Raw genomic sequence first — 25,762 nt, 5'->3', positions numbered from 1 at the left:
ACTGTTGTCCAAGGGTAAAAAGGAACAAATTCTAAACTGGAAAAACTCCCTCCTTAGCCTCAACAAGCAAATTAGATAACTAGTGAAAACCTCCAAAGCCAATTACGAATCAAAACTAGCTTCCTAAACAAAGGGAACCCACAAAGCCTTCTTCAGTTACGTCAGAAACATTCATGGCAAAGACCAGGTTTGTTCCAAATTAGTACTTAACGGTATCACATAACATTGATCCTGTTGACTTAGCCAACCTGCTAGCAGATAGGTTCAGTGCAAACTTCACCTCCCTGTTCCCCCCAAAGGCCCTTTCAACATCCCCAATACCTGTTCCACACCTTATATCTATATATAGAATAAATGTTAAAGGCCATATCAAAGGTAAAGAACACAGCTTCCATGGGAAATGACAGTATCCCAGGGTGTATTCTGCACCATTTCCAGCAAGAACTGGCTTCGCCAACGAGCATCCTATCCAATCACAGCCTAAGCACAGGTTTCATTCCAGCAGAGTGGAGTAAGTACAGTTGTGTACACTTACCATAAATGTAGATGTTCGAGTGTATTCACTGTTGCAGTCATTACATTTGGGTAATCTGCTGGCAGGTTGCCCTCAGTCGACCTGATTAACAAAGTCTTGGGTCCTGCGTCGGTTGCTGTCCCTTCTTCCATGACGTCAAGTCTTCAGGGGTACAAAACATGCAGCCGACACCATTTTCTTTAGTTTTTCTTGCCCCCAAAAAGGTAGCAAAAAAAAAAAAAAAAAAAAAAAAAAATTATATATATATATATATATATATACACACATACACATACACATACATATACATGCATCAATATAAACTTAACCTTCTTCTACAAGCAAATACACCACATAGGTAGTAGAAGATAGAGAAGGAAAGATAAACTACAGAATGACAGGGGGATGGCGGGAGGGTAATCTGGACAGCAACAGTGAATACACTCGAACATCTACATTTATTGTAAGTGTACACAACTGAACTATGTTCTTCGTGTTTCACTGTTGCAGTCATTACATTTGGGTAGAATCCCAAAGCTATGGTAGGGAGGCTGGAGCTAAACAGCATTAGGTGTGTCTATAAGGTCCTGCAGAACTGCAGTGGTAAAGCCTGCCCTAAACTTAAGAATAGAGAGGCAAATGATAATGCTTTGTGAAGGTGTGAACAGAACTCCAAGTAGCAGCCTCTAGAATGTCTTCGGTTGGTACTCCTCTGAGAAAGGCTGCTGAAGTAGCAGCAGCTCTCGTATAATGAGACCTAATGCCCTTGGGCACAGGTTTACCATGGTGTAGGTAGCAGAAACTAATGCACTGGCTTATCCACTTGGAAATTGTCTGCTTTGAAATAGTCTTTCCTTATCCTGCAGCGTATGACACCAGTAACTGCTCAGTTTTTCTTAGAGCTTTAGTCCTGCTCAAGTAGAATCTTAGCTGCCTGTGTACGTCCAAGGAATGCAGAATTCTCTCCCCCTTGTTCTGTGGATTTGGATAAAATGTTGGCAGATGAATTGTTTGGTTAAGAGGCACACTGGAAACTACCTTAGGCATAAAAGAAGTATTTGTCTCCAAAGACACCCTGTCTGGGTAAAATATGATAAAAGGCTCTACAGCCATGAGGGCCTGTAGCTCTGAAACTCTTCTTACTGAAGTAAGTGCTAGTAGCAGAGCTGTTTTCCATAAGAACTTTATATCAGCGGTAGCAGCTGGTTCAAATGGAGGCAAGGTGACCTTTTCCAAAACATAATTGAGGTCCCATGCAGGTAATGGTGATCCTCTAGGCGGCCTTACATTTTTGACTCCTCTAAGATACTGCTTTAGTAAAGGATGAGAAAAGATTGGTGGCACTGTATTTCAATAAGCCAAAATGGCAGAGGCATGGATTTTAATGGATGAGAAAGATAGGCCTTTGTCAAGCATCTCAGTTAAACATTGTAATATCTGAGGAATATGTGGTTCTGCTGTATCAGTTCCTTGTGCTTGATTCCAAGCACAGAATCTCTTCCATTTGTCAGCATAAGATTTTCTAGTACTAGGCCTTCTGGCATCCAAAATTACATCCATCACAGCTTTACTAAGAGGTGTTGTTTGTATAACTACATGATCAGCCATTCTGCCAGGTTCAGTGTCTGTAGTTGATTGTGCAGGATACGATTGTTTTGCTGGGACAGTAGTTGAGGTCTTTGAGGTAAGGTCCAAGCTGGGTTTTGAGACAAGTTCCTTAGGACTGGGTACCAGTACTGGCGGGGCCAGTCCAGGGCAATTAGTATCATCTTTGGTTTCTCTTGTCTGACTTTTAGGACCACCTTAGGGTGAAGAGGCAGAGGAGGAAAGGCGTAAACTGATAGGTTTTTCCAACTGAAGGAAAGGGCGACCACTTTTCATGCTTGTCTGAGAAGTCCTTGTGCAGAATCTTTTCAATTGATAATTTTGAGGAGAGACAAATAGATCTATGTCTGGGCTCCCCCATTTCGCTGTTATCATGCTGAAGACTTGTGGATTTAGTTTCCACTCATGAGGATACATAAGGTTTCTGCTTAAATCGTCTGCCAGTGTAATTTGTTTTCCTGGCAGGAATTGAGCTTGAAGATGCATTTGGTAGCTCAAGGCTGTGTCCCACAGTGTCATGGCTAATCTGCAAAGGGGGTATGAGTGTGTGCCCCCTAACTTGTTTATATACCACATGACTGTGGTGTTGTCCGTCTTTATCAGTAGATGTCCTGGATGAAGGCTGTTAGGGCATTTTGAACAGCTAGCATCTTTCTGGTTGATATGTAGATACATTTGTTTTGGGGTCCATATGCCCTGAATGCATCTTCCTGCCATGTGGGCCCCCCCAGGCATAATCCGAGGCGTCTATTAAGGTTTGGCTGGCGGGGGGGGGGAGTGAAGGTCCATCCCATGTCTTGGAGACATGCCTTTGCCCACCACAGAAACTCCTGTTGTAGGCAGGGAATGAGAGGAATCACTGCTTCCAGACTGTGAGAATGTTGACTCCATAAACTTTTCATGTACCACTGAAGTTTCCTCATATGCAGTCTTGCATATGGAATCAGTAGGATGCAGGATGCCATGAAGTCCAGAGCCTGCAGAATTTGTCTTGCAGATAACTGGGGTTTTTGTTGCCATCAGTTTGAAGTAAGTAGTCAGTTGGCTTTGCTTGTCTGGCGTGAGGTAAGCCATCGGGGCAGTTGTATTCAAGCTTGCACACAGGAATGTTATCTTTTGATAGGGTACCAGTTGTGATTTCTTTTCGTTTATTGTGTACCCTAGGCATTTTAGAAGCCTTTTCACATAAAAACAGGTGTCGAAGAAGAATGTCCTTGTTCTCTGCGTGAAGACAGTCGTCTAAGTAAGGATATATCTGTATACTACTTTGTCTGCAAAATGCAATTACTGGTGCCAGGCACTTTATAAAGACCCTGGGCGCAGTAGATAAGCCAAAGGGCAGTGCAGATAACTGGTAATGCATTAAGCCGGCCTTGAATCTGAGGTATCTTCTGCACAATTGTCTTATTGGGACATGCAGGTATGCCTCTTTTAGGTCTAGTGTCACCAGCGAAGCATTCTTGCCCAGCATGGGCAGAAGCTGCTGCAAAGTCAGCATTTTGAATTTTGGAATGTCCAGCTAGGTGATTAAAATTGATAAATCCAGTAATGGCCACCAGGCCTTGTCCTTTCTGGGTACCAAGAACAGTCTTGAGTAAAACCCTTGTCCTTTTTCCTGTTCTGGTACTGGCTGAATGGTCCCCATATCCATGAGGGACGTACCTGTTTTTGTGCCTCTGCCCATTGATTTTTTGGCAGATCTGGCCAACTATTTACCATTGGCAGAGTGTGGAAATGGAATCTGTATCCCTGTGATAGTATGTTTAGTACCCACTTGTCCTGGGTTATAAACTGCCAGTTTTGAGCAAAAAGTGCTAACTTTCCCCCTATGGGTGCTGCCAAAAGATAAGTGCTTGGTGTAGGCAGAGGGAAGTCATTGGGATTGTTTTCTGTAGGTTTGCGCTTTATCTCCTCCAGATTTAGAGGTAGAAGCGCCCCACTGCTTTGACCTGTATGAATCTTGCGCCTGATATCTGGAACCCTTAAGGCGTCTGGATTTGCCCCTTTGAGCTCTGTCTGACACAGGAAAAGGACCAATTTTTTGTAGGCCAGTGTCTACTGAATCTCGGTGGCTGCACTTGTAAGAAGTCTTTAACAGATGGCATAGACTTAGCTTTGTCTTCCATTTTCTTTAAAACCTCTTCTGCCTTAATACAAACAGAGAATCATGCTGTAAAGGTGCATCTAGCAATTTAGCTTTAACTTGATCAGGCAAATTTTGTTCCTTTTACCAGGCATGCCTTCTAATCACAGATCCAGTAACTGCGGCCCTGCAGGAGGCCTCTAAGGAATCAAAACCACATTGCAAAGCATGTTTTCCAACTTGTTCAGCTACACGCAATAATTCCTGCAATTCTTTATTTTCTGCACATTCTGAAATCAGCATCATTTTCTGTTTCAGCAATCCCATAACATGTTGCTGCTACTTTAGCATATGAAATTGACAGTTTAAGGTCCTGACTGCCAAGGTTGCAGATGTATAAACCTTTTTCCCCCATCTATCTAGTGCTCTTGAATCTCTGTCAGAGGGGGTAGGATTTTTTGCTGTTGAGGCCTTAACTCCCTTTGGACCCTGCGAAACAGTTTCAGGATCAGCAGCAGGGTTTCTAAATAAAAATGTATGCGAGTCAGGGACCCTGTAGTATCTGTCAGGCTTACTGGAAGCCGGAGGTAAGGAGTCAGGGGTCAAGCTCGACTCCGAAAACACATCATCCCCAAGGTCAAAAACAGGGTGAATGGCTAAAGGCTTGTGCTGAGGGAGAAGGAAATCCTTGAGCCTCTCGATTCTGAGAAGTCTTGACTCTCCCAGTGAAAATGCTCCCTCAAAGTATGCAAGTTTTCTCCAAATGAATAATCTTCAGGAGGAGATGCAGATGGAATAGACTCCTCAGCATCAGAATCCTCATAGGGAGGTACACATAATTCCTGATGAGAAGAGGAATCAGAAGAAATACAAGCCTGATCTGAAGATTCATAATCAGTGTCTTGCCTAGGCCTCATCTGGAGGGGGATGGGTACCCCTGATCAAGGTAATAAGGTCTTCAGCCATTTTGATCATCTGTTTTTTAGGCATAGAGGTCTGTGCACGTGGCTCATGCATCAGTTTTTTAGTTTTAGAAGTTGCTTTGGTCTTTGGTTTTGCAGCTGTCGTCGGTTTGATATACAAATGCTGAGGTCCGAATACACCCTCAGAAGCCAGTGCCTGCTCAGCGGCTCCGGACCCATCCAAGGGAGAGACATCAGTCAGTCCAATATCTTGAGTATCGTGCAGAATGCCGGACTCCACATGGGTGTCGGTAAAGGCCTGCGACTCGAAGGTAGCTGGTATCAGGGGCTGCAAAAGCTCCACACTGAGTACCGCCGAACCGGCAACTGGCTTAGGAGAAGCTTTGTCGTCGGTTTTGAATCTCAACTGCCTTTCTCTGTCCTTTCCTTTGCGTTTATGTATTCCGGTAGTTGGATTGTTATCCAATGACATTTCTGGGTAGTTAAATCCGTTTCCAAAATACTATGATGCAAAAATATACTGATGCTTAATAGTGCGTTGGTTAAATCTAGAACAAAACCGACAGCCAGGCACGTTGTGATCAGGGCCTAGGCAAGGAATACAGTATAAATGGAAATCCTTGAGGTATTTGCTTCCCACAAGTAATACAATTAACTTTTTCCGACATCTGTAAAAAGCAAGAAAAAAGTTTCCCCAATGGGGTACTTAACTTTAGTGAAGACTTCGGTCTGAAACTCAAACTCGAATATTTCAGTAGTCGGCTGACCAGCACTTGTGAAATGCTTCTGCTTCAGGCACTGAGCGGCAAGAAAGACAAAAGAAAATGGCATCGGCTGCATGTTTTATACCCCTGACAACCTGACGTCATGGAAGACAAGACAGCAACCGACGCAGGTCCCAAGACTTTGGAATTCAGGCCAACTGAGGGCAACCTGCCAGCAGATTACCCAAATGTAATGACTGCAACAGTGAAACATGAACACCTGCTTGCTCAACCAATCTGCCAAGGTGCTGAGTCTGCCTGGAAGAAAATGAGCTATCAGCTGTAGGCCCATGGAAGCTGCTATGGACCATAGAATCATGCTCTGTCTGCACAGGGGTTAAGAGCGAGTCCCTCCCTGCTTGTTGATGTACCACATGACTGTGGTGTTGACTGTCCTAACTAGAAGAGTTCCAGGAGAAAGAAGATGCTTGAAAGCCAGCAAGGCCTGCTGGACTGCCATCAATTCCTTCAGATTTATGTGCAGGTGAATCTGTTGGTTGCTCCAAGTCCCCTGTATGCATCTGCCATCTAGATGTGCTTCCCAAGCGTAGTCCGAGGCATCTGTGGTGAGAGTCATGCTTGGAGGTGGTTGAAAAGGCAGGCCTTTGCTCTGTGAACAAGCTGTCACCCACCAATGAAACTCTGTCTGCAGACAGGGAATCAGAGAAAGTATCAAGTCCAAATCCTGTGTGTGTTGACACCAAAGGTTCTTGACGTACCATTGTATTTTCCTCATATGCAGTTTGGCATATGGAATCATCAGAATACATGAAGCCATGAATCCCAGTGCTTGCAGGAATTGCCTTGAAGAGAGCTGGGTCATGCTTGCCAAATCCTTGAAGTAAATCAAAAGCTGCATTTGTTTCTCTTGAGGGAGGACTACCATCTGGGGGTTGTATTCAGACTCACTCCCAGGATTACAATCTCCCTTGTGGGTAACATTCTTGACTTCCTTTCATTGAGTGTGTAAAATCCAAATCCTTTAGAAGCTGTTCTGGAGAGTTTGCTTGAATGAGGCAATCGTCCAAGTAAGGGTAAATTTGAATGTTTCTCTGCCTGCAAATGCAATAACCAGAGCCAGGCATTTTGTAAAATCTCTGGGAGCAGTAGATAAGCCACAGGGCAGTGCAGAGAATTGGTAGTGTCTCTTTCCAGCTCTGAAACGAAGATACTGCCTGCAACCTTCCCGAATTGGTATGTGCAGGTAAGCTTCTTTGAGATCCAAAGTCACCAGCCAGAAATCCTTGGCCAGCATTGGGAGCAACTGCTGAAGAGTGAGCATTTTGAATTTGGGAATCACCAGAAAGTGTTCAGTATGGACAAGTCCAGAATGGGGTGCCAAGTCCCCCCTTTTCTGGGAACCAGAAAAAGTAGAAGCCTTGGCCCATCTGAAGTACAGGAACTGGCTCTATGGATCCCACGTTCAGCAAGGAAGAAATTTGCTTTTCTGCTTCTGCCTTTTAATTTGGAGGAATGTCTGGGTATCCTTGCTATTAACAGACCTAATAGCAAGGGTGGCAGAGGTATCAACCTTTTTTCCCCACCTGTCCAAGGCCCTATATTCTCTATCAGAGGGAACAGGATTTTTTGCAACTGTACCCTTAATATCTTTAGGGCCCTGAGAAACGGTCTCCGGATCAACAGTAGGATTCCTAAAAAGAAACTGATGAGAATCAGGAACTAACACCTGTCAGATTTCCTGGGAGCAGGAAGAACAGAATCAGGAGTCAGAGAATTCTCCAAGAAAACATCAACTACTTCCAACACCAGAAGGATAGCCAGAGGCTTATGCTGTGGTAAATCCAAGAACTCCCTAATCCTTTTCTTAGACCAAGGATAGTCCTGACTCTCCCACTTGAAATGTTCTCTAAGAGTATTCAGGGCATCTCCAAAAAGAAAAATCTTCTGGAGGAGAGGCAGAAGGGATAGATTCTTCTGCATCAGAATCCTCAAAACCAGAATAAAGTTGAGAGTCATCCTCTTCATCAGCAGAACTGCTGGAAACATCAGAACCTGAGGGAGACCAAACTTAAGGAGACAATTCTCTAGCCCTCTTAGGAGGTTGAGAGCCACAGATAAGACTCAAAAGATCACTAGCCATTTTAATCATCTGTGACTGAGGAATTTGTGAGGAGTCCAGTGCCTGCTTTTGAGTAAATTTGTGGCTGGAAGGTCTGCCAGAAAGCCGGAGGGACTCGGGAGGTCTAGCCACAGCGGTAGTCTGAACCGAGGTCGTTGGTCTGGGTCTGGTCTCAGGCCAAAGAAGAGAGACCTCAGAAGCCAGGGCCTGCTTAGCGGCTCCAGACCCATCGAAGGTAGTGACTGGCAGAGGGTCAGAAGACAAAGTGGAAGCATGCGGCATGGAGGACTCAAAGAGGCTGAACATCCATGGACTGCAGGGTCTGTGGAAGCACCTCACTGAGAAAGCTGGGCCGACGACCAACTTAACAGGAATGTCATCGGCCAACCTGACCCTAGGCTTGTCGCAGTCTTTATCCTTGCTCTTCTTAGAAACATTGGAAGTCAGGAGACCAGAAAACACCATACCGACGAACCTAGGCCAAACTCTGAAATGCTTATATAAAATTTTAGTTCTATGGTGTATGGTACGCGGATTAAAAGAAGCACAGAGATCACAATTAAGGACGTCGTGCTCAAGGATAAGCAAGTGATACAGTAAGAATGAAAATCACGGTGTGGAATCTGTTTTCCACAGGCAACACAGTTATTAACATTCTCTGACATTCGTTAAAACAAGAAACAAGGGTCCCTAATGGGGTACTTAGCTGAGGATGTCTTCAACTGAAGTAGTCAGAATACAAAAGAAGGTAATCGGCCAACCGGCACTCATGCAAATTGCTGCTGCTTTTGGCTCTGCGGCAAGAAAGACTGAGGAAATGGTGTTGGCTGCCTTCCTTTATACCAGACGTCCAAAAGGCAGCCGACGTCATATACCAAGGCTTTGGTATTCTGGCCGACTGTGGGCTACCGGGAGCCGGATAACCCATTTTGTAAGGATTGCAACAGTGAAACACGAACATCAGGACCTTGTATAGCAAAAGATACAAGTTTGAAATCACATTCTTCTTGGCTAGAACTAGCACTGGTCTTTACTTCTTAACAAACTGGACTTCTCATTTATGTCACTTTTTTCCCAAAAGGATAGCAGACATGGAAGCATGCACTCTAAATCACCAGGAAGTTTATCAACAGAACTACCAAGAGACAGCTGTGCAGTCATAACAATTCTACTATAAGTTTTCAGACACAATGGTCAACATCCTGGCAAACACACTAGGCATTGCAGAAAGCCCAAATGGTAACACTCTGAAGTGAAAATATCCATGAAGACCAAAGTGAAGGAAGCTCCTGTGCAGAACCAAAACAGTGATGTGTCAAAAGGATTCCCTCATATTCTTGCAACACCATGCAGCAACTCTGTAGACTTACCATCCAGAACCAGATGTGTTGGCAGAATTCAGTGGGTAAAGAAATGGACATCTATACCTTGCAGAATTAAGAAGTGTTAAAACCCATAGTCCTGTTCGCATTACCAACATTAGACACTTACTGCAAACCTAGACTCACTCTGCTGATGAATGAGTTCTGTTGAAACATTCTGGTCTCTCAAGAATTCTTTCTGAGAAAACCAAGGCCTAAGCACCAAGAAAGACCACGTCCAAAACTCATGGGTCCTTTGCAATGGCTAACAAAACTGAGGTGCTCTTAGAGAACTATCTACTCTATATTAAACTGAATACTATAGTAAAGAATGCAGAGGTTGGAAGAGTGAAACTGCCCTCTTGAAAAATGAAGCCAGCACATAATGTGGAATAGATGCCTAAATGCCTTCCTTAGTCTGCAAGAAAGAAAAAAACTTCCTCTTTAATAAATGAACACACACGAACGAAAAGATCATACCAGCAAACAGGCAAACAGAAACACTCATAAAACAGCAAAACCTCTTGTGTAGTTCCACAGAGTTATATCTAATCCACGTTTTCAAAATGCAAAACTTTAAATCCAGATCATTTGAACTGCTGAGTTTATTGACTAAATTACAGAAAATAAAAAGACTGTTAAACGCTTTCGTCCCTCAAGACAAACAAGGGGACTTAATCAAAACAGCCATTACACTTCAGAACCTTCCGTTTATACTGAATCAATTAAGTGGTTGTTATACCCATAACAACATTTAAAGCGACCAGTGCTTTTTACAAGAAACATCACACACAAATTTAAATGCACACAGTAAAAAATTCACTTAAAAAGTATATTACAATAAAATATTACTAAAAACCTAATAAAAGAAGCATATGCTGTTGAGATGTAAAAAGTAAAATATTAACACTGAAATATATAATACATTGATAAAATATATTATAAAATATAAAACAAAAGTCTATGTCACCAGGGAACAAATGCTCCTTAAGCTGCAGTAGAAATTGTAATAAAGCAACAAAAAGCACAAGAGCAAACCACAGCAAACCAAAGCATGAAATACTATTTTTATAATTGATGTATTTTTATAATTTAGGTTTATAAAGTATTTATATTTGATTAGCTAATTCACTAAATCATCTATAAAAAGAAGTTATATACTCACCATAATGTTCCATCTGAGTAGATACTTCATTTGTCTGCAACCTGTGGGTAGTCGGATCCAACCTCGGATCCGAACCGGCAGCTTTCCAAGCTTCAAGATCTTGAGCTCCTAGCTCCTCCCCCTACCCATAATCCCTTACTACCAACCACATTACCTCAGATCGGTTATTTTGCCCTACAGGCTAAAGACGGAGAAGAAATTCTAAAAGGACAACACCTTACCGAGGTTCGGGGGATGGCAGGGGGGGGGTCGGTTGCAGACAAATGAAGCATCTACTCAGATGGAACGTTATGGTGAGTACATAACTTCTTTATCTGAAGTAGTTACTTCATTTGATCTGCAACCTGTGGGACAGAGTCTCCAGCTTACCTAAAGGCCCTGGGTGGTCCCTACGGAAGGATATTCCGAAGCACCGCAGAGCCAAAGGAAGCCCTACTTCTGGAGATCATGTCCAGCTTGTAATGAGAAATGAACGTATGGGAAGAAGACCAGGTAGCTGCTGAACAAATATCGTCTACTGGAACTCTAGACCAAAAAGCTGTTGAGGTAGCCACAGATCTAGTAGAATGTGCCCGAACGGCAACCGGAGATGGCTTCCCAGCTGAAATGTATGCTTGTCTAATACAATGAGAGATCCAATTTGCTACTGTCACCTTAGAAATTGGTTTGCCCATGGCTGATTTAGCATAAGAAACAAACAACTGGTCTGACTTGCGAAAATCTTTAGTCCTATGCAAGTAAAAATGTAGTTGTCTGTGCACATCCAATTTGTGCAATATGTATTCACCTTTGTTTTGGAAACTAGGAAAGAAAACAGGGAGGTTAATAGATTGATTAATGTTAGTCTCTGTGGCTACCTTAGGTAGAAAAGAAGGATTAGTCCTGAGGGCCACCCTATCTTTGTGAAAAATAAGGTATGGATACTTAATGCACAAGGTTTGCAACTCTGATACCCGCTTGGCTGAGGTAATAGCAACCAAGAAGGCCATTTTCCAAGATGAGAATTTTAAAGGCACTGAGGCCGCCGGTTCGAAAGGTGGTCCCCGTTAATGCTTGTAAGACCAAGGTAAGATCCCATGGAGGCATAGCCGGCTTAATGGGAGGCTTTAAGAGAAACACACCTTTCAAGAAGGCTTTGCATATCTTTGCTGACGCCAAAGAATTTACGCCATCCCCCACATGATAATGAGAGATGGCTGCAAGTTGGACTTTAATGGTGGACGCACTAGCTCCCTGCCTAAAAAGGAGGGATAGAAGTCCAGGATAGTGGGAATAGGAACTGTAAAGGGATCTAATTCCTTATCCTTTGCCCAGATGGAAAAACGTTTCCATTTACTGTTGTAGAGCTTTCTAGTGGATGGCTTATGAGCTGCCACCAGAATGGCCTTAACTGGGGATGAGATACCGGGAGTCCTTGCCATTAACGGAACTGGATCAACCAGGCCGTGAGCCTGAGGTTGACCAGGTTCGGAGTGTGGCATCTCGTCGGATGCGAGATTAGGTCTGGTCTGGGATCCAGAATCCATGGGGGCCACACTGTGAGACTGCAGAAAGGGGAACCAGACTTGTCGAGGCCAGAATGGGGCAATGAGAATCACCCTGCTCCCCAACCGACAGGCTTTCTGGATGAATTTCGTCATCAGAGGAAGAGGAGGATACACATAAAGGAGACCAGGTGGCCAAGCATGAACCAGAGCATCCCTGGGGGATTCCCCTCTGAGGGGAACTATCGCGAAGTAATCTCTGCATTTTGAGTTTAGGGGAGAGGCAAAAAGGTCGCAGCGAGGTTGACCCCATTTGAGGAATATCTGCTTCGCGACAGAGGGATTCAGAGACCACTTGTAAGGGCTGAGAAATACCCAACTTAAGTTGTCCGCTAATATGTTGGCCCGCCCCGGAATGTGCATTGCTATCAGAAAGCGGTTGGTGGAAATAGCCCATTCCCACACACTCATGGCTTCTCGACACAGGGGGGTAAGACCTGGTCCCTCCCTGTTTATGTACCAGACAACGGACATGTTGTCTGTCGGGATTGCAATAGTCCCCAGAGGTAGAAGGTGATGGAGAGCTTGCAACGCCAACAGCACTGCCCTCATCTCTAGGACGTTGATATGCAATGCAGTCTCTAGAGAAGTCCACGTGCCTTGGACGGACTTGCCTGCGTAATGCCCACCCCACCAGAGGCAGGAAGCATCCGTGGTCAACGTGGCTTTGACTGGGGGAATGACAAAGGGTCTCCCTTTTTTGAGTACCTGAGCCTGTAACCACCAAAGTAGGGAGTCCCGGCATGCCCTGCTCAGAGGAATCGGCATGTCCAAGGGATGGACCGACAAAGACCATTGGACCTGTAGAGTCCATTGTAACACTCGCATTCGCAGACGGGCATGGAGAGAAAGGCCTATCACTGCCGACATAGACCCTAACGCCCTCAGGACTAATTCTGTTGGAGGAGCGGGGCTCTGAAGAATGTCCAAGACTTGGCGAGACAAACTGTTTAGCCTGACCGATGTCAGAACCACTCTGGAGATTAGAGTATCCAACAAGGCCCCTATGAATTCTAGGGCTTGATTGGGGCACAGGCAGGATTTCTTTAGATTCACTGAAATGCCCAAATGACCAAACAGAGATAGGGCGTAATCTCTCGCCGTAACCAGTAGATGCTTGTTGGGGGCGGTGAGGAGCCAGTCGTCCAGGTAAGGGAACACCTGAATGCCCTGGAGTCTCAGGTGGGCTGCAACCACTGCCATGACTTTGGTAAACACTCTGGGGGCTGAGGTTAGGCCAAATGGAAGAACCCTGAACTGATAATGACTGGCTCCTAGCCGGAAGCGGAGGAACCTCCTGGATCGTCTGCCCATTAGTATATGGTAGTACGCATCTTTGAGGTCCAACGAGCACATCCAGTCGTTCTCCTGCAGGAGGAGGAGAATAGATTGGAGGGTGACCATCCGGAACTTTTCCTTGGGTATGAACAGGTTCAGGAACGAAAGGTCTAGAATGGGTCTGAGGTCCCCCGTTTTCTTTGGCACCAAGAAGAACCTGGAGTAATAACCCAATCCGGACTGATCTGGGGGGACGGGCTGGATGGCTCTTTTTCTTAGCAACTCCGAAATTTCTTGAGTTGCGGACTCCCTTTGATGGGGTGGAACATCGAAGAGATGTTTGGGTTTGGGGGGGGTGCAAGAACGGTATCGTGTAACCTCTGGATATTATCCGGAGCACCCATCGATCGTTTGTAATGGACTCCCAATTTGACAGGTGCTCCGATAATCGCCCCCCCCCCCCGACTGCCTCCAAAGAGGGACAGTCAGGCAAGCCCTCAGGGCTGTTGCGCGGGTCCCTCAGAGAAAGGTTCTCTAGACCCGAAGTTACGCGGGCCCCCTCTGCCTCTGGGCCGGCATCCACCTTGTCCTCCTCTGCCTCTAGAGGACGAGTTGTCCGCAGCAGGACGGGATTGCTGAGATTTACGGAACCACAGCTTCTTTTGCCCACTCTGATTCCTGGAGAAGGATCTTTGGGGGTTAGAGAAGCGGACTCCGACGGCCGACAGCGTCTTCCCATCCTTCTCACTTTGGACTAGCGTGTCGCGAACTGATGAGCCAAATAAGGCCAAACCATCGTAAGGGGTGTTCGCGAAGGATGCCTTAAAGGGATCCGTGAAGTCGCAAAGGCGGAGCCAGGAGTGCCGTGGCAAGACTACTCCCGCTCCGCTAGCTCTAGCGGCTCCCTCCGTGGCATGGGAAAGAAGCCGCATAGATGTATTTGATATGGACTTTAGAGTGGCCATTCGAGTCTCAAAAACCTTTTTGTCTGGGACTGACATGGACTCCGGAGGGGCTGCAGCGTACTCTTTAATTCACACTGTAGCCTAATAGTGTGTGCCATGTAGTTCAGCGACCTTATGGCAAAGGTCGCTGAAGCAAACATCCGCTTCCCAATACGGTCCAAAGCCCGGGACTCCTTGTCCGGCGGATGGACCGAAGAACTTTCTTGGGCAAGTTCTCTCTTAGTGGCAGCCGCCACCAACATAGCATCAACAGGCGCGCCTTTGGACCAAGAAGGTCTATCAGAGGGAGGGTTGAGGACCTTATCCGGGCGTCTAGGGATAGGCTCCACGGTGTCTGGCTCCTTCCAAGCCCTGGTGGTAATTAGGTCCACCAAGGGGTCGGCTGGGGGGACACCCAGGAGGTAGATGGGCCTGCCTCAAAGGCCTCCAGAAATACGGACTCGTCCAGGGAGGGCTTTTGGGCAGACCACCCCCCCTCTTATACGCAACATTTCCATGATGTCTCCAAATGAGACATCTTCAGAGGGTGACCTTGGGGAACCCTCCGTATCATCCAAATCCGTATCCGTGGTAATGGACTCGGGGGAGTCCAGGTGCCTCCTTTTACACTGGTGCTTCCGAGGCACCTCTTCGGCGGGGCTGTCCGAAGAGGGTTCGTCCACCGGGTGGTGTTCCTCCCTAGGAACTAACTGGAGGCTTTGGGCAGGCTGTCCAGATGGACGGATGATCGAAGACAGACCCTGATACAGTGGGGGCACGGGTGGATCCGAAAGCCCGGTCGGGGACCTGGATGACCTCGACAGTACCCTCTCCACCACCTCAAAAGCCGAGGGAGATTCACTATCACCAGCCTGAGAAAGCAACATCCTCGGCTCTGAGGATAGGATCGGGGTCGGAGCCGAAGCAATCGGACCAGAGGTAGTGGTGTGCTCCGCCCCAATCGGCGCCGAAGACACAACCACTCCCCCGGATCCGATGCTCAACCCTCGGCCCCGAGAGCTTGGATCAGACAAAATTGAAGGTATAGTCGGCGAAGACACTATCCCTGTCGGCGCCGACGTATCCCCGGATACGAAAGGGCCTGGATCCGACAACTCCGAGACCCGATAACGGGTCGGAGAAGGAGCGATCGGGGCAAAAATGGGGGCTGAACTCCCTCCCAAAGGGGGGGGGGGGGAGGCAAGAGCATCCCCATCTGGGTCTGTAAAAATCTTCGCATCATCCGATCCATGTCTGCTTCAGAGATGCTTCTAGTAGACCGCGAAGAGGTAGTTGAGGCAGGCCCGGGAGGGCCGCCTCGAAGACCTCGAGGGAGACCTATCCTCCTCCTCTGGCTCCGGAGAAAAGGAAGGTGAACGGAGCCGAGAGGACAAGGATCCGGAGATCCTCTCAGGGGACTTCAGTATCTTTTCAGGCGGAGCCGAGGGATGAGACTCGGCCCGCCTTTTTGAAGTATGGCCCTCTCTCTCTCTATGTTTCTTCTTCTCCCTGTGGGAAGAAGAACCAGACTCCACAGAGCTAGTACCCGATAAGGGAAGTTGAGTCCCAGGTACAGCTAAGGGAGTAGCCGGTGCCGAAGCTACAGCAGTAGCTTGGACCCGGCTGGGAGAGGAAGAAGAAGCCGATTCCTGAGGGAGTTTTCTCGCCAGGATCAGCTTGTTCTTCCTGTCCCTAAGTGCCCGAGGGTTGAAGGCCGCACAAATCTGGCAGGCCTCCGACAAATGTGCTGCCCCCAGACATAAAACGCACTGAGTGTGGCCATCAGCTGGGGAAAGCTTGTGGCCACACTCAGTACACTTCGAAAATATAGCCTTAGACTCAGCCATAAATTCTCTCACACACACACCCAAACACTAAGGGGGGGAGGGGGAGAGACAAATCTAAACTAAGGAGAAAAAGAGGTTTTTTTTTTTTTTTTTTTTTTTTAAGTGGGTTTGACACAAACAACACACACACACTTTAAACTAGAAATTAGCTATAGAAAAAGGAACAATCTCACCAGGCCAGGAGCTCTTCACTAAGAAGCAACTGTCTTTAGCCGTGGCAAAAAACGATCTGAGGTAATGTGGTTGGAAGTAAGGGATTATGGGTAGGGGGGAGGAGCTAGGAGCTAGGATCTTGAAGCTTGGAAAGCTGCCGGTTCGGATCCGACTACCCACAGGTTGCAGATCAAATGAAGTAACTACTTCAGATCTAATGTTTTTAAATATGAATTGATAGCTGTTTTAGAAGTTCTTTGAACAGGATGTGATGTCAGCATGATCCACCTACCAGGTGTATATAGTAAAATGTATTTGGTCTGAAGAAGCCCGCTTGGGTGAAAGCGCTAACCATTTTGTTTTAAAGAATAAATTGACTTATCTACACTTCGTTTTGCTGCTTTTTGGATGCTCCGTTTTGAAGCTGAGTACTTTGCCTATGAGAACTGTTTTATATAGCTGTTGTTTGCTCCCGTGCTTTTCGTTGTTATATTATAAAATATACTAACAGTAGACATAGTAGATGGGATGCACCAAAAAAACTAAGTTGCATATGTTTACATGAGGTGGTGTTATAAGTTTAGTGTCATCTTTTTAAGCACTGGTAGTAAGGAGATATTACTGTTGATGCCAGGTGCCTTAATTGCATTCAGCCTCATTTGCCATTGTAATTCAGCTAATTCTAAGTTGAAATCTCACCAATCACCTCTAGGGTACTTGGCGACCACCTCTAAAATACTGTGTCTAAATCTCTGTATAGCATATACATGTTCGTATATTTTTTTTTTAAGTCTTTGTCTTATCAACGTAGTAATGCCCACTTCTACACATATCCCAATGTACACAACACCTCTCTTGTTACAATTACCCTTTTGCAACCTAATTTCGAAGGGTATACCTTCTAAAACTAGGGTGTCGTGCCTTAATATGTACCGACATTGGTTGCAGGCTCCACAATTAGTGGTCCCTTTGTTGGGTACAACATCTCTAATAATGCTTTGTTCAAACAGTGATTTACAATTCCTACCCATCTTTTAAATATATTTGGGCTCCCCACCAACATATTTCATAACCTCCAAATTGCCCTTAAAAATGGTCCAATTCCTAACCACTGTTTCTTTGACTACCTTACTATTTGATGCATATGGAATCACCATCCCCATTTTTGCAAAATGCCCTTCCTTATCGGCTTTATTGGACATCTCCCTACTGCTCAATAATTGCTTAAACTTTGCCCCACAATCTCTTTGGTTACTTACATTTCAAATAATTCCAACTCCGAGCACTTGCGTGCTGCCCTAATTGCTCCTTGTATATGTTTCTCAGTGTAAACCAGGGTGACAACTCTGAAAATCTAAATGATCATTAGAAAAGGTCTCTTTTCTATATATTGTTGTAGTGAATTTTCTCCTAATATTGTCCTAAGAGTGATGTCCAAATAATCTTGTAAAAAGCACTGGTCACTTTAAATGTTATGGGTGTAACAACCAGTTAATTGATTCAGTATAAAAAGGAAAGTTCTGACGTGTAATGGCTGTTCTGATGAAGTCTCCTTGCTTATGTTGAGGGACGAAAGCGCTTAACAGTCTTTATTTTCTGTGATTTAGTCATACTCAGCTGTTCAAATTATCTGGATTTAAAGTTTTGCATTTTGGAAGCATGAATTCAACATGACTCTGTAGAACTACACAACAGGTTTTGCTGTTTTACACTTAAAAGAAAAAAAAAGTGGGAAATCGGAGGAACAATCCAAAGTGGCAAGGGATATTTCTTTCTCAAGATGTCATCCATCAGATCCTGGAATGCAAAACCAAAAGGAACATCAACCATGAAGGGGATGTCCAGAATGTTATTTCCAAGCTCCTCTTTAAGAGAGGATAGCCTCAGTCATGCCCATCCAAAGCAAGCAAACAGCTCAGCATGTGATCCTGGCCCAAGCATCAGCAGAAGGAATGCCCACTCAAAGCCATATGCAGAGGTTTCACAACATACCCATGTTCAAGGTTCAGAGGTCAACAAATGAAGGATGAATGAATTGAGTAGTTGAGGTTGTTGCAAAGTAAACTACTTACATATGCCTATTCAAAGCTCGACTTTCTGAAAGCAAGATGGCAAAATGTTGTGCTCTCCAAGACCTGTGGGACCAGATGGATCACAAAAGAGAAATGTTTAAGAACTAAATGCATCAGGGCATCTGCCTGATAGGGGAATGTACTGGCAGAACATGGTTGTTTTCAGAACAACATTAGTATCCTTAATAGCTTGCTCTATTGGGTGAATTTATTTTAGTTAAAATTTTTAAGTGTGACTGGTGCACAACATCTTTAAAGCCAGAACCCAAGGCTCCACTCTCCTCATCATCCTCCCTCTGAAAAACATTTATGTACCTATGGGAAAAGGAATGGGAACTGAAGCCCAGTCTTATGACGACCTCAAAAGCCTCAAAGATCTCTCCAAATGACTACGTCATCTGAAGGGAGCTGTAGCCTACGGAAAATTTACTATCTTTGTCTATCTGCACAAAAGGCCACTGGGTTCTTATACCCTTAATTCCCCCAACCTTGAAGTCATGTAGAATATGGAGATGCCCTATGGAATCAGGCTTCCATTATCAACCTCCAAATGACTGAGCAGGAGCTGGCAGCAGCTACAAAGTAGAAATCCCATAATCTGCTACCATAACACGTATAAGCTGGGTATGTTTCTCCCTCCAAGCCCCTCACTGTCCATATAACTGAAGCACTAGCATGGTCTTCAATCCTCATTAAATGAAGATTAATTCAGCACCTGTGGGGGACCAAATTGACATACATCCACAAAGGGACAATGAGTGCATCAAACTGGGTGAGGATAACTTGTTTAAGTCATGTGTTTGATTACTTAAATTGTAAAGTTAGACATGTAATGTAATATCAGTACTTTTCCTTTATGGGTTATTAACTGTAATCTCTCTCACTGGTAGTTAAAAATTGTCTATTTGGAAATCTGTGCACAAGTGTGTGCGTGGGGAGGGTGAGCACCTAGCCCCAAAGCCAACAAATTATTTTCTAAGATTTATGTATTACAAATGTCAGCGCAAGGTAACTTGTTTGGTAACTAGAACCAAATCAAGCATCCCTATGGCCATCAGTATGAATTAGGATCTGCACAGATTCTTCCTTTATCGCTTTAGTTAAGGATGAGACAAAACCGCTGATGCTTATATGACAGTAATTTAAACCCTGCCATGCTCCACTATTGGAGGGAGAAATTCCCAGCCTGCTTCATTATCAGAAGGATTTGGTTGAAAGCCCCTCAGAGTTGCCCACATGCAGGTCTCAGCTGACTCAAGTTATCTATACACTATTCACTGCACTCCATTGTGCTTAATGATATACATGCTCTAGCTCACCCTTCCCATTCTAAACTACATGTTTTTATTTTTTGCTTTAATATTCTACGTTCCTTCTGCCAATGCAACCTGTCTTTGCATCTTCTACTTTTACTTTCTAATGTTTACCAACTGTTTAAACATCCATATTTTCCTTCTTCAACATTTCCTTATACAACCTAATGTTTTAATTCTACTGAGTGCACAGCAAACAAATGACTGAATTAGCATCAACTCCCACTTTTCTCCATTTTGAACATGGTGTTAGGTTGTCACATCAACAGTAATCATCACCTACAGCCGTTAATGCCACATGAAAAGCTATGCTTCATAACCTGGTGATTGAGTATTACAACACATTTTTATCTACTTTATTGTTAAAACACATACAGACTTTACATTCCCTGACTTTTTAATGAAATATGCCTGTTCTTAAATGGTTGCTCTATTCAGGAATTCATTCTAATAACTGTAGTACTTCATGTGTATGTTTTTTTCATACTGAGTTCTTCAATGAAGTGTAAGCATCCTCTGTTTTACCTGAAAACAGACAATATGTGCACAGTGTCAAATACACATTAGACCTGCAAAGCACATGAATGAAAAAAGTTATGTCTTACCATAACTTTCCATCTGTGTTGTTGATCTTCATTCATTACTGATGGGTGTCGGTTCAGTCCTCAGAACAGTCTCTGCCTTTTAACAAGCTCGTGCCAGCCAAAAAACTCTCGAGCTAAGCTTTTACCCACAATGCCCTTCCCCATGTTACCTCACATCCAGTTTGCGTATTATAAGTAAAGCATAGGCCGTCTCTGAGCAGAAACCCTAAAAAGGAATACGATCCAATTTGATCCCCCATCCAGGAGCCTCTGGAGAAGGAAGGAGGGTGAATGAACAACACAGATGGAACGTTATGGTACATAACTTCTTTATCCGATGTTGTTGATCTTCATTCACTCCTTACTGATGGGACAGAGTCCCCATCTACCTTCATTCATGAGAGGCCCTTATGGAAGGATGTTCCTGAGTACCACTGAAGCAAAAGATGCTCTTCCTCTGAAGGCCAAATTAAATTTGTAATGAGTGATAAAGGTATGAGGGGTAGCCCAAGTTGCAGCTGCACAAATATCATTCAATGATGCTTTTGCTTGAAAGGTGACAGAAGTTGCTATTGACCTGGTAGAATGTTCTCTAACTTTGCCAGGTACAGAAGTTTTATTTCGTTGGTAAATCAAGGAAATACAGTCGCTGAGCCATTTGGACAAGGTTACCTTTGAGACTGTTTCCCAGTTTTGGGCCTGAATAGGATACAAACAATTGGTCTGATTTACGTATTGACTTTGTTCTGTCCAGACAAAAATGTAGATTTCTATTTTTAATTTATTTAACATTTGTTTACCGGGAAAGTCCGACTTGGAATGAAGCCAATTTTCAGCAGAGGCCTGGGGAGAAATGCATGTCTTTGCAACATGGGAGGAAACTGGAGCACCTGGAGGAAACCCACACGAACACAGGGAGAACATGCAGAGACCACACAGAAGGTACCCCAGCCAAGAATCGAACCGGAGAACCTCTTGCTGTGAGAAGACACTACTACTGCTGCTGCCATCAGTTTCGATGAACATCTAATAAATGAAGGCAGTACTCCCCTTTGTTTGAATAGTTTGGGGAAAAATACAGGAAGGTCAATCGTTTTGTTCACTGCCTAATCTGAGATAGCCTTAGGCAGAAAAAAAGGATTGGTCCAGAGTGATACTCATCTTTATGAAATACCATACAAGGTTGTTTAATACACAAGGCGTGGAGCTCTGAAATGCGTCTGGCTGATGTGACAGCTATTAATAAGGATTTCCAGGACAGGAACTTAAGATCACAAGTGGAAGCATGTTCGAAGGGGGAATATGTTAGGGACTGCAGTACTAAAGTCAGAATCCAGGGTTCAAAAGGTTCTCTGAAAGGTGGTCTAATTTGCAAAACGCCTTTTAAGAAAATTTTGCAAAGGTGATGGCAGATTAATCCCTAGTCTTGGAACCCACTGTGGAAATTTGAAATGGCAGATAAATGTACTCGAATAGTTGAGGCAGCTGCTCCTGACTGAAAAAGATTTGATAAATAATCCAAAACCACACCAACTGGGGCTGAGCAAGGATCAACTTGTCTTTGTCTAGACCAAATAACCAACATTTTCCACTTGCTGAGAAAAATTTTCCTGGTGGATGGTTTATGTGAAGCCAGTAAGATATCATGCACTGAGGAGGTAAGGTTATTCTGCCAGGCTATTACTGGAAGTGGAGATACCAAGTTGTCAGCTTAAGGTTGGAAATGTGTAGGTGAGTCAACCCTTGCTGGTGCAAGATCAATTCTGGAGTTGGATCCAGAATCCAAGGTTGGTATATTAGATGAGGCCAAAAGAAAGGGAACCAAATTTGTAGAGGCCAGTAACAGGCAATGATGATTACTCTGCTTCTCAGACAAAGGGCTTTCTTCAGAAACTGGGGAAAGGGGGGAAAGGCATACAGAAGTCCTGTGGGCTATTCGTGGATTAGAGCGTCCCTTGGGGACTCCCCCTGTGGGGGATTAGAGCAAAACAGCTGCTGTATTTATGGTCTGCTGGAAATGAGAATAGGTTGCAGCAAGGCTGGCCCCAGCGGCTGAAAATGTTCGCCACCACAATAGGATTGAGGGATCACTCATGAGGCAGTAAGATCCATCTGCTCAGCTTGTCTGCAATCACACTGGAGCTCCTAGGAATACACGTTGCAATTAGAAAGCGGTTGGAAGCTATTGCCCACTGCCAAATTCTCGTGGCTTCTCGACACAATGGGTAGGACTTGGTTTCCCCTTGTTTGTTGATGTACCAGACTACTGACATGTCTGAGTGGATAGCAATCATCCCCGATGGAAGGATAGGTTGAAAGGCTTGCAACACTAGAAGCACCACCCTCAGTTCCAGGACACTGATATGCAGTTGGGCCTCTATGTCTGACCAAGTACATTGGACCGTCTTACCCTGGAAAAGCCCCCCCACCCTACCAGGGAAGCGTCTGTAATGACAGTGGCCTTGGGCTGTGTTGGGTAAAAGGGGTGACTCCATCGCTGTTCGTCTGGCTTCATCCACCACATTAAGTCCTGTTTGCATCGCTGGGTTATCATTATTTGAAAGGACAGAGGATGTTGTAAGGGATACCACTGAGTTAGTAGGAATCCTCATGTGTAGTCTTGCTAAAGGTACTATGGTAACTGAAGCTGTCACAGGTCCTATGAGCTGAAGCACTGTTCAAGCAGGGATTAATTTTTGACAGAGTATCAAGAGGGATCCCTTAATTGGGATCTTAGCCTGCTTAGGTCTGGGACAGAGACTAGGCAGGCATTTGTGTTGAAGATGGCCCCTATAAACTCTAAGGATTGAGGGAATCAGGTTGCACTTTCCCCAATTTATCGAAATTCCCAATGATTTTGCTATCCTGAACGTGTTATTTAGTGCTATCTCCAGTAGACACTTGGTGGGGGCGGTGAGGAGCCAATTGCCTAGGGATGGAAACACCTGGAATCCTTGCAGTCTTAAGTGAGCTGTTACTACTGCCATGCACTTGGTGAAAACTCTGGGGGCTGTAGAGAGTCTGAAGGACAAGGTGTGGAACTGAAAATGATTGGCCCCTAGCCGGAAGCAAAGAAATCATCTAGAGCACTTGTCCATTTTTATGTGGTAATACACATCCTGAAGATCTACTGAGCACATCCAATCGTCTTTTCCAATAAAGGAAGGATAGAGTTAACTGACACCATCCGGAATTTTTCTTGTATGACAAATTTGTTCAAGATACTGAGATCCAGAATTGGTCTCCAGTCCCCTATTTTCTTTGGCACTAAGAAGAATCTTGAGAAGAATCCGGATCCTATTTGGTCTGGTGGGACTGTTTAGAGGACTCTTCTTTGAAGCAGATTTTGAATTTCTAGTACTGCTGTTTCCCTTTGACTGGGTGGGAGATCAGGAATTAGAGTGGTGATTTTGGATAAAGAATGAAAGGGACATGATAACCTCTGGTTATAATCCGCTGCACCCATAGATCCATTGTTATTGTTAGCCAGGCAAAAAGGCAGAAGGAAAAACATCCACCGACTGCTTCCAGAGGAAAGCAATCTGGCCACACCTCAGGAGTGCCAATAGGGTTATCTGGAGAAAGTCTCTGGAGCCCTTATTACGTTGACCCACCCCCCCCCCCCCCGCCTGGGTGCCTTACTGATGAGTTACCCCGTCTGCCTCGGGAAGTATACTCGCCATGTGTGTCACGGAAAAGACCCTGTGATTTCTTGCGCCACATCTTTCTGCTCCTTTGGTTCCTAAAATATGGACATTGAGGAGTGGAAAAACATAGCTCCATGGCAGACAGGGTCTTACCGTCCTTCTCACACCTGGCCAAGGTCTCTTTTAATTTAGGGCCACAAAGGGAGGATGCTTCAACTGGAGCATTAAGGAAGGAAGACTTAAAAGGATCCGCAAAGTCACAAAGGCACATCCAAGCGTGACGTCACATGAGAATGCCTGAACCCGCTGCTGTTTCAGTGGCATGAGAGATGAGACACATGGAGGAGCTGGATATGGATTCCAGGTTTGCTAGATGCGAAGCAACTTTGTCATGGACCTTGTCAAAACCAGCTCCTGCTAAGGTATCAAAGAGTTCACTGACTAAGTCTCTTTCAACCCTGGTGAAATGTGCCAGATAATTTGAAGACTTAACTGCAAAGGTCGATGAAGCAAAAACTCGCTTCCCTAGTCTTTCCACTGCCCGAGGCTCCCGGTTTGGGAGATGGACAGTCTGCTCTCCTTGGCCAGTTCCTTTTTGGTGGCAGCCGCCGCCACTATTGCATCTACTGGAAGACCCTTGGACCAATGAGGGTGTTGCTCAGGGGGAGATCAAATTTTGTCCAGCCACCCTGGGCTCTGTTCAATGGTATCAGGACTTCAGGCACGCTGCACGATAAGCTGAATAAGCTCATCTGCAGGTGGGGTCAGGGATGAGGTACAGGGTCAAGCATGAAAATCCTGCAGGAACACGGACTCCTCGGAAAAGGGACTGGTGGACTTCCAGTCACCCATCTGCTTAACATTTCCAGGATGTCTCCAAATGAGACATCATCTGGAGATGACCGTGGGGATCCCTCCCCTTCATCATAGTCCATGTACTCTGTAAGGGACTGTTCTGGTGAGTCTACGTGCTTCTTCTTGCACTTTTACTTGCATGGTACCTTTTCAGTGGGGGTTCCTGAGGAGGACTCTGAAGAAAGGGTACCCTGTGTGGCAGGGTATCCTGAGGCTCTTGTGCTTGAAGTCCCAAGTGCAGTGGCTTGTTTTAGCTAAGGCTCAGAGGAAGGACACATCTGGGGTTCTGATGCGGATGGCTTGTTTGCAGAGGCAAGAGCTCTCGCCATCGCTTGGAAAGCTGGCCTGCTTGAAGAGGGATATGAGCCTGGAACCGGGGTCACATCCCGCTCCGACGAGCCCAAGGATGGAGCCTCAAGGGGACACGGTACCGACAATGTTCCTGGAATCATGGATGGCACCGTAGAAAAAGCCGTAGCCATGCCAGAGCCGAGGAGCCCGCAGTTAAGTCCTGAACTTGAAGATGGCCTGGCTCTGAACGAGTCGAAGACCAAAGGGTTGGTTCCGGCGCTACAGTGAGATCCACTAGTGGTACCGGTGTGGGAACCAATTAAGGCATTGGTGCCAAATACTTCGAAGCCTCCAAAGAGGTCAAAGGAGGAGAGTAAGCTGGAGTACGTGGAGACAGATGCCCCAATCCAATGGGGAGTGGGGGCTTAGAAGGTCTTGCAATTACAGTGGCTATAAGCAGCTGGTCCACAAGGTGCACCATGTCCAGCTCAGAGGCTCCTGGTCAATCTGGTGGATATCCCGGATGGTGATTCTGGTTGTTCTAGGAAAGGGCTAAATTGCTGCCTCACAAAAGCATCAAGTGAAGGAGAATATCAGGTCTGTGCAGTGATTTCCAATGACACCAATGTCTGAGAGAGCTGTGTAGCATGAGTTTACAAGCTTGGAACCGAAGCAGTAGTTAGGCTTGGTGTCGTAGTAGGTGCAGAAGTCAAATATTGAGGTTTAGGTGGAGTCAGTG

General features: G+C 45.2%; 1 protein-coding gene across 2 annotated transcripts in view; it reads right to left on the bottom strand.

Annotated features, from left to right (window-relative positions):
- Window positions 1-25,762, bottom strand: part of EIF5B (eukaryotic translation initiation factor 5B) — a 3,606,765-nt gene that overhangs the window by 872,578 nt on the left and 2,708,425 nt on the right. The gene's annotated exons all lie outside the window — the stretch shown is intronic.

This window comes from Protopterus annectens, chromosome 5.part0, assembly GCF_019279795.1.
Source record: "Protopterus annectens isolate FY-2018-M chromosome 5.part0, PAN1.0, whole genome shotgun sequence".
Lineage (NCBI taxonomy): Eukaryota > Metazoa > Chordata > Ceratodontiformes > Protopteridae > Protopterus > Protopterus annectens.
Note: the sequence above shows the minus strand (reverse complement) of the source record. Positions and strands in the feature narration are given on the sequence as shown.